We start from the raw sequence: 8,934 nt of genomic DNA on the forward strand, positions 1-8,934 counted from the left end.
CCTGGCAAAGGGCTCTGTACACGCAGGCCACCGTGTTGGAGAGGGGCCTGTGACATCCAGACGGCTGGGTTTTCTTGCTCAGCCCTGGGGCCCATGGCCCTCTTTGGAGCAAGCCCTACAAACAATTGCCTTGTGTTGTACCACTGAGCTGCTCCCGGCCTGGACAGAATGGCCCAAGTGTGTGGCCAGAGCCAGAGACAGCATCCAGAGAGGTGGCTGGACGTGAGAGCTCTGAGCGGGCAGGAGCGACTGTCCCACTCAATCCAATCCCCATCCGATGACAGGGGTGAGGGGGGTGAGGTCCAGAGGGGTAGGTCACGTGCTCCAGGGGCCACCCAGGAAGAGGAGGAGCCGGGACGTGAATGAGACAGCCTAGCTCCTCGGCCTGTGCCCTCGACCACCACCCTTCCAGCCTCCTGTGAAGGGGTGAGCTGGGCTGGGCTCTGGAGTCTGACTACCGGGGTTCAAATCCTGCTTCCAATGACTACCAGCTGTGTGGCTTCAGGGAAAGCACTCCATTTCTCAGCTGAGGTTTCCCCACCTGTGGAGTGAGCGTAATAACAGTACCTGCCTTGTGGTTACCTGACTCCCTCTGCACAGTGCTCGCTGGGCTCTGTAGGAAATGCGCACCGCATGTCTGCCAGGGGGTGGGGACTGAGGGAGGAGGATAGGGACGGCCCGCTGTGGGCTGTGGGCTGTGTGAGGGGATCAAGCTGACTGGGGCAGGAACTGCCCAGGGAAGGAGAAGGGGACAAGGCCGTGTGGGGGAAGGAATCCATCATTCCAAAGGCAGATGTGGCAGATGTGTCCAGAGCTGCCCCAGGCTTGGCAGCCTCTCTTCACTGAACCCACTTGGTCACTCATATGATGCTGGGACTCCAGGAACACGGGGGTGCTATGCCTTTGAGTCCCAGATCTTCAAAATGCCACCATCTCCCCGTGATTAGCCTTCAAGTCCTGTAGTGGGGTGAGATTTTGAGTTGCCTGTCATGGCACTCGAAAGCAATGCCTTAAGGTTAAGTTTTGGGTTCCTTCTCTGGGTTCCTTAAACAATGTCCAAGAAGGATGAGGACTTAGTCTCTCCATGTCATTGTGAAAAGCTAATCCCATTGTCAGGACAGGAAAACTGGGTATCTGTAGAGGAGGGGCAAGGGGTGCTGAACAGGGGCGAGAGAGCAGAACGGCGGGAGGCTAGGGTATATGAAGATAAAACCAGAGGACCCCATTATAAGGAAACACAATACACAGGGGCAGAAACACACTGAGACATACATTCCTGCCCACTCACAGGCCCACAGACCATCATCAAGAGGCCCAGAGGGTGGCAGGCCAGCATGCAGGTTTCTGGAATGCTCTTTCTTATGAGAGAGTCCATCCAGGGGTTTAGGATAAAGCAAGTCAGAGTGAATTAGCTCTCTACTTTATACCTTTTATTTAAGCACATTGGGGCAGATTGAGTTTATCTGTTAACTGGGGTTAAAAGAGAGGTTTGGGGCTCAGCCTATTCTTTGCCCCAAAACCATGGGCAGGGAAGGAAGGAAGGAGACAGATGGTCTGAGACTGGCCTTCATGCTGGGTCCCAACCCCAATGCCCAGCCCTGTGCAGGACACCCACTGAAGGGTAGCCTGATCTGGCACATTTGGGGTCACTGGGAGGGTCAGGTCCCTAACCCCTCCTTCACGGCAACCCCTCCTGGGCCATGTCACTCAGCCTCTCCGGGAAGGAAGCTCTGGGCCTTCTCTCTTCCACTATTGGCTTCACTCTTTTTCTTCCACCCTAAAATCCTGTGAGTACTCTTTAGAACTCCTCTTTTCTTCATGGCTTAGACCATTTGTGACTTGGGTCGCTCCCCCAGTAAAACTCACATACAATAGCGTTAACACAGCTGAAGTGCACAGCTGGATGGATTCACATATGTGTCTGTGCCCACGTGACCACCAGATGAGGAGATGGAACATTTTAGCGCCACAGAAAGTCTCCTGTGCCCCTTTCCAGTCAACACCACCCCTAGAGGTGACCAGTGGTCCATCTTCTATCATCATCGATTCATTTTGAATGTTTTTGACCTTCTACAAATAGTATCTGGCTTATTTTACTCAACATCATGCCTGGGAAATTCATCCACGCTGTTTTGTGTGTAGCAGAAACGCTTGTGCTTTATCGCTGTGTATATGGATATATGAATCCATTATATGGATACACCCCAATGTGTTTAACCATTCTCCTTTTAATGGGGATTTGGGTTGTTTCAGTTTGAGGTACTGTGAATAAAGCATTCGTGAGCATACTTGTTCATAGACATGTGCATTTGATTCACCTGGGTATATAACTAGGAGTGGAATTGCTGGCGGACTCGCAGTTTTAAGAGATCACAGTCCTTCCTTCTCAGCCAGGCTTTGGGAAAAGGCAATGTTAGCAAAGCAAGTTGTCCCTTCCTCTCCATGTCCTCCTGTCTCCTGCGTGCAACTTCTTGGGAAGGTCAGGCAGCTCTTACACACTGCTTGGTGTGAGGAACTGCACAACCCACCCTGGAGGGCTCTGCACTTTGAAAGAGTCACTTGAAGAGGCCCGAACGGCTACAAAGGGAGTAGTGGGCTCTCCTTCAGGGGCTGGAAGGGAGGTCAGGAGAGGGTGAGGCCCAGGGCAGCGAGGCAGGAAGGATGTGATTGCCCAAGATGCTGGTGGACATTAAGCTCCAGGGTTGATGACCTGCCCAAAGTCACACGGGCAGTATGGGGCCAGCTGGGTTGTCAGCTCAGATGAGCCTCACTCCAGCCCAGAGCTCTTTTGATTATAGCAGACTGCTCTCTCCATGGGGGAGGACTTTAAGGACAGTGAGGGGTCAGGGTCACGGTCCTGCTGATTGCTCCACCCTGAGATCAGACTCCAGGCCGCCCTTTCTTGGCTTCTCCACCCCTGCCGGCCCACCAGCCTTGCCTCTGGCCAGGTCTCCTCCCCAGGAGACATTCACAGGCCTTGGACAGCCTGAGTCATAGCCATGGACTGGAGGAGAGAGAGAGACAGAGCCAGGGCCTGGGGGCTGGCATTGCCCAGGACCCTGTGCGGGGGCCTGCCACTGAGCCAGCGTGGGTGAGTGGGGACAGCCCCCAGAGAACATTCCTGGAAAACAGCTTGCCCTGCATAACCACCTCAGGCTTTCCTGGCCAGACCATCACAATAGGTTCCTGATTGGCAAGGCTGATGGGATGGCTTTAAGCATCTGGTGAGGCCGTAGCAGTTCAGGGGAGGAGCTGCCTTGGCCTCCTGGAAACTGGTGATGGACATCTCCACTGGAAGGTTCTGGATGATGTGTTCTCAGCTAATACTAGGTGTGGTTCACGGTGCGAAGACTTTAGGCTGCGGGATTAGGGATTCTCTGACTTTGCTGTTCTCCAGGAAGGGAGAGAGGATGGGCAGGTGTGTATGCACATAGGTGTGTGTGTGTGTGTGTGTGTGTGTGTGTGTGTGTGTGTGCATCTACTCCTCGGCCATTCATTCTGCGAATATTTACTGATTGCCCATTATGTACCACTAGGGATTCTGCAGTGAATAAACGAGACAAAGTCCCTGCCCTCAAAGGAGCTTATTAGACCCAGAACATGTGTCTCCATGTGACTGTGTGTGTACCTGAAGGTATGTATCTGCTGGAACATATGGCTGCCTCTGTGTGTATATGTGTGATGTATGTGTGTATGTGTGCGTGTCTGAAGCAGGTGGGGTTCGGAATATCTGAGTATGTGTGTGTGTGTGCCTGAACATATGTGTCTGAGCGTGTGTGTGTGTGTATAAAGGGGAGAGGATTACTCATCCACTCAGAAGGCTATTCAAGAAAGACCTCTCCCAGAGCAGTTACATTTTCATAAATAAAAATAATCAGATAATGAGTTCATTTCCGATCTTAAGTTTGATGCCAACATTCCAGTGAAACAAGACCCGCTGGCGGGCTGGTTGCTCTCTGTGTGGCTTGGATTAGCTGGGGAAAGTGCAGGGGTGAGACCTGCCACTTGCAGGCTGCAGGGGGGCGGCGGGGGAAGAAGGGGTGACCTACAGCCAAGGGAGCAGTTGCACATGCCTGGGGCTGAGAAGCCTCTCATCCTTACACGGGCATCAGCGGACCCCCCAACAGCCCGCACAAGGCCTGAACTTCCTCCACTCGTTCCTCTGGGAGCAGGAATGGGCAGAGTCGGTGCAGCTTTGTTAATGCAGATGGCCCCAGAAGGGGTGGCCCACCAGGCTTCCATGGGTCAACAGAGGCACGCAGGCCAGATGCATGCTGGGGGAGCCGGTAGCGGGGTACAGAAAGAGCCTTGAGGGGAGGGGGGGGGCCACACTGGAACCACAGCCCCTGTTTCTGCCTGGATTCACAGCGGGGGAGTCAAGCGTATGCCTCAGCTTGGCATTCACAGCCTTGCACGGTGCCTGCCCCAGCCAATCCTACAACCTGTTCTCCTTGTCCGCCTCCCCCCACCTGTGCTCCTGCCAGACTGAACAATCCCCTGCTCCACCCTCTCTGTTCCCTCTCTCCGGAATGCTCTTCCCCCAGCTCTGAATGTTCCAACTTATCCATCCTCTAAGATCCAGATGTCACCCGCTTCAAGACGTCTTCTCTGATTCGGCCGGCTGGGAGCGCTTTCTCACGCTCAGCAGATACCACCTTCTAACTGTCTCCTAGTTTTTCATCCTTGAGTCCAAGTTCCAAGAGGGCAGGATTTGTGCCTCACGCAGCTGATTTTCCTCTGCAAGCCCCAGCCAGCCTGAAGATGGGCTGTTTCTAGGAGTTGGCCAGAAAGGTGACCTGAGTTAGAGTCAGAAACATGCTCCTGGCCTATATCAGGGGAGTCTCTGAAAGGCTGTGCCTTAAGATTTGTCCCTGTGCTGAATTTGAGACCCAATGCCAGACAGGAATGCCTTGACAGTGGGACAGAAGCTGGGAGAAGGGCATCTGGGGGGAGAAGGGTGGGGAAGGGAGAGGGGCTTTTCCCAGGAGGCACAACTTGGACCCCAAATCAACACATCTGTGAGATGTCAGGGAATGACACTGGGGTGGGGAAACTATGGCTAATCAATTCAGAGGCAGAGGCTGATTGTCTGCAAGTAAAAAAGAAGAATTCACAGAGGCCATCTGTCCATCCGTTCATCCATCCATCCACTATTTACCCATTCATGCATTCAACAAGCAACACTGAGCACCTACTGTGTGTCAAAGTCTCAGGGGGCTTTACCTGAGACTCCTCACATAACTCCTCACATACGTTATTCATCGACTCCTCAGAACAGCTGGGTAAAGAATGTGTCAAGAACTCAGAGAGGAAATCTGAGCCTCAGAGAAGCTGAAGTCAATGTTCAGGGTCCCACAGCTGCTGAGGGCCTGGTCGGGATTTACACTCAGGTCAGGCTGCTTCTCCAAAGCCTGAGCGCTTCCCACGCCAGCGAGGAACAAATGGCTTATTTCTCAGTCTCTCCACGGCTTCAGGCTGAGCTGGATCGAGGCCCTCTGGCAGTATGATTAAGCCTTACTTACTCTTTGTCTGGGAAGTTCAGCCTGTGTCCCTACCCAGTGCCTCCACCACAATTTTGCTATAAGCCAGCTGTCTTTATCTTTAAAAATCTTTGCTGACAAGGCCATTTGTAGGGGCAGTGTCCTAACCCAAAGGAGCAAAGCTCCACTAGTGGAATTTCTAGCATAGAGGGAAGCTTTGCTGGGCAGGGGGTCCTCTTATTTTGCTTAGAGGTAGAACAGTCCTGGCAAGAGGGCCCAGCATTGGGCTAAAGAGGTAGGCAGAGTTGAAAATGTTCTCAAAAATCACTTGGGAGGTGGTTGAAAATACATATTCTGGGGCTGCATCCTTATAGCGTCTGAGTGAGCGATCTGGGTGGGCCCAGAAATCTGAATTTTTAACAAGCCCCAAAGGTTTTGAAATGAGTGGTCAGTGAACCCACAAGAAATTCCTTAATGGGATTTACGGGACAAAGAAATCCCGCAAAACAAGAATTTCCTCAATGCATTTGAAGATCATATCACTGTTTCGTTCAGCTTCGTCACACAGCTAATTGGCACTACGATGAATACCCCAAATCCTTCAGTTTTTTACATGTGCTGAGGCAGTTGATTTCTTGGACCCCATAAGCAGAGCCTGACATTGAACTGTCTTCAGACTCATCTCTGAAATGGGGCTTATTCACCCAGCATGACCAAACCTGCTGGATTTTATTACTCAATGTATTTCCTACTCGTCTCAGATTTGATGGTCTGCAAATTTGAGGATTCTACCACCCACAGCTCCATCCCAGTCCCTGACAAAGATGTTGAAGGGTCCAAGGCTGTATAGGAAGCTCTCTCCCTGCAGCCACAGGCCTCGAGGCTCAGCCTCTGAGGACTCACAAGCTTTGGACATAACCGGCTCCACCCTCCAGGTCTCCATCACGAAGGATGCTATGAAAGGCTGGCTGGAATCCAGCTACAAAGGCCGTGCATCTGGGTTTCTTCCCTCATCACATCAGCAGGACACGAAGGCTGCCTGGATCAGGCCCTGAGCTCACTGCTTACTGCATTTTAGATGCACAAACCCATCTCTCCACGGTGCATGTCCAGAACCGTGATGTCAAGTTCACCAATGGGTAGAGCAGGTTTCTCTCTGCGCCCGCTCCTGAGCCCCAGGCCTGCCCTGGCATCCACACTGCAGTTGGCCATCTCAAGTGCTCCAGACTGGAGACCTATGTCCAAGTTTATGACCCAGAAGAGGAGCTGTGTTGGGGTGCAGAGCTGGACAGAAGGGAGACACTTGCGGGAATTTGGTTTTCCTCCAGGATGGAGGTTTGAGGAAGTGGACAATGTAATTAGCATGAAGCCTTGGAATGAAATTTCTCCTTTCCCCCTGGTGAAAGGGGCTGGGCTGCGCCCTGTGCTTCCTGAGCTGGAACTTGAGCCCTTGTGCTTGTTACGTGCAAACTGGGGAAAGAGGCGAAGAGAGGGACTCTGAGACTTAAATGTTCTGGCCCGGCTGGGAACACAGGACTCGGAAATTTGATCGGGGACTGTAACAGCTCCAGACGTTTCCCACATTTCTCGGAGGGCTTTCTCGCCAGAACTTGGGTTTCTTTGGAGTAATCCTTCCCCTTAAGCATGTCTCCCACTCTAACAGGGCTGGGTGGGGACAGGAAGCAAGCATTTACCGTGCTTTAGGGATTCTGCCTGGTTGTTTCTGAAATCACCACCAGCTGCCAGAAGGGAGAAGTGGGCAAGTGTTGGAGGAGAGTGGGGAGCGCCCCCCAGGACCCCCAGAGCACTCCACTGAGCCAGCGAGGTCCAGTGATGGGTATTCCTGGGAAAGGACAAAGTTCTTCCTGCTTCTCAGGTTCTGAAGCTCCTTCACTGGGTTCGAGCTGTCCTTCACCCCACGGAACTGTCCCATGCGCCCTGAGGGTTCCATGGCTGTCCACCCCTGTGGGCGTCGGGCGCCCTGATTTGTGCTCTTTCAGGGGCTGGAAAGGGGGGCGAGTGGCCTGACCCCTTGCTCCCACCACTGCCGCTTAGCCGCCCCCAACGCCAAGCAAGGGGCATAAGGCCCTCCTTGCACCTCAGCCCATGTCGGGGGCTGGGTGCACATTGCTACACAGCCCTGCCCCTCTCAGCAGCTGGAGGCGGCAGCTGCTGTGGCAGCGCTTTGTCTGTAAAAGGGACAGGACATGGAGGTGGCCGAGAGAGGAGGAAAGAGGAGATCGCGTCCTGCCTTTGTGGAGGTCAGGACTCAGTTCTGAGCCAGGGCTGTGTCCGCCCCAGCGAGGCACCAGGCCCCTCCCCCCAGCTTTCCATGAAGCCGAAATGGGGAACCGAGGTGAGACCTGAACAGCAACAAACCTCCTTTATGCCTATCACGCCCCCTGAAACAGTCGGGACCCTGGGTTCAGGTCTACTTTGTCACGAACTGACTTCGGGGGTCTGATCCCTCAATCCGGGCTTCTCTCTCTTGTGTCTGTGGACTGCTGTGGCTTCACAATGAAGTGCCAGGGGTTTGAGATGCCACAGGATAAACGTGGCTCATCCTCCCAAGGTCAGGTTTACCAGATTATTGGAGGAAAAACCACCATTATATTTATAGCGAAATATCCATGTCTATGTTATGAAGTAGGAAGCAAAATTCACATCAGTTGTTAAGAAAACGTTTCAAACAAATTTCATACTTGGAGCCACTTCAAGCTATGCCCCTAGATGCTCACTTTCTACTCCCTTCAGACAAATACTCCAGCCCTCTGGGCCTCAGTTTCTTCATCTGAGAAATGGGATTACAGCAATCTTCCACTTGACGAGAAGTTTGTGAGGGTGATGGAGGTGGGGCGTGAGGAAGAACTGGGCAGAAGCCGCCATTTCCTTCTCATGTGCCAGCAGTTTTCACACTCTAGTGTTGGAGAAAACTCTCATTTACTGGTTCACTGGGCTTCCCCTGGCCGAACTGGATGTGACAACCTCCGGCTTCTGGTCAGGCACCTGGTCACTCAGATTTCAGTGGCCTGGAGGTTCCCTGCCTGAGCCCTCTGCATCCTGGGGACAGCCTGATGCAGGGCACAGGGACCTGGGCAGGGGCTGGACATCCTCCAACCCCCATCCCTAACCCCTTCCTCACTCACTGACCCTAGAGAAGGTGGAGGGAGAGGGGCTTGGGGGAAGGGATGGGGTGTTTCTTCTTCCTGAAGCTCAGAGTACCAGGAATACTTCCAACACTACACCTAGGAAAGGGGGTTGTGAACTGCAGACCTGTGGACTGAATCTGGACCCTACCTGTGTTAGCGTAGCCCGCAGCATCTTTTAAAATTGGGAAATCCCACCTAAAAGGCTGAATTTCTCTCTCTCTCTTGAAAAGCTCAGGCCTGGCTACTTTGCCCCATAAGGCGCTAATGGGCCAGGGAGAGCAGGCACTGCCACGTTCACTACAGAC

Source organism: Balaenoptera musculus, chromosome 13 (assembly GCF_009873245.2).
Source record: "Balaenoptera musculus isolate JJ_BM4_2016_0621 chromosome 13, mBalMus1.pri.v3, whole genome shotgun sequence".
Taxonomy (NCBI): domain Eukaryota; kingdom Metazoa; phylum Chordata; class Mammalia; order Artiodactyla; family Balaenopteridae; genus Balaenoptera; species Balaenoptera musculus.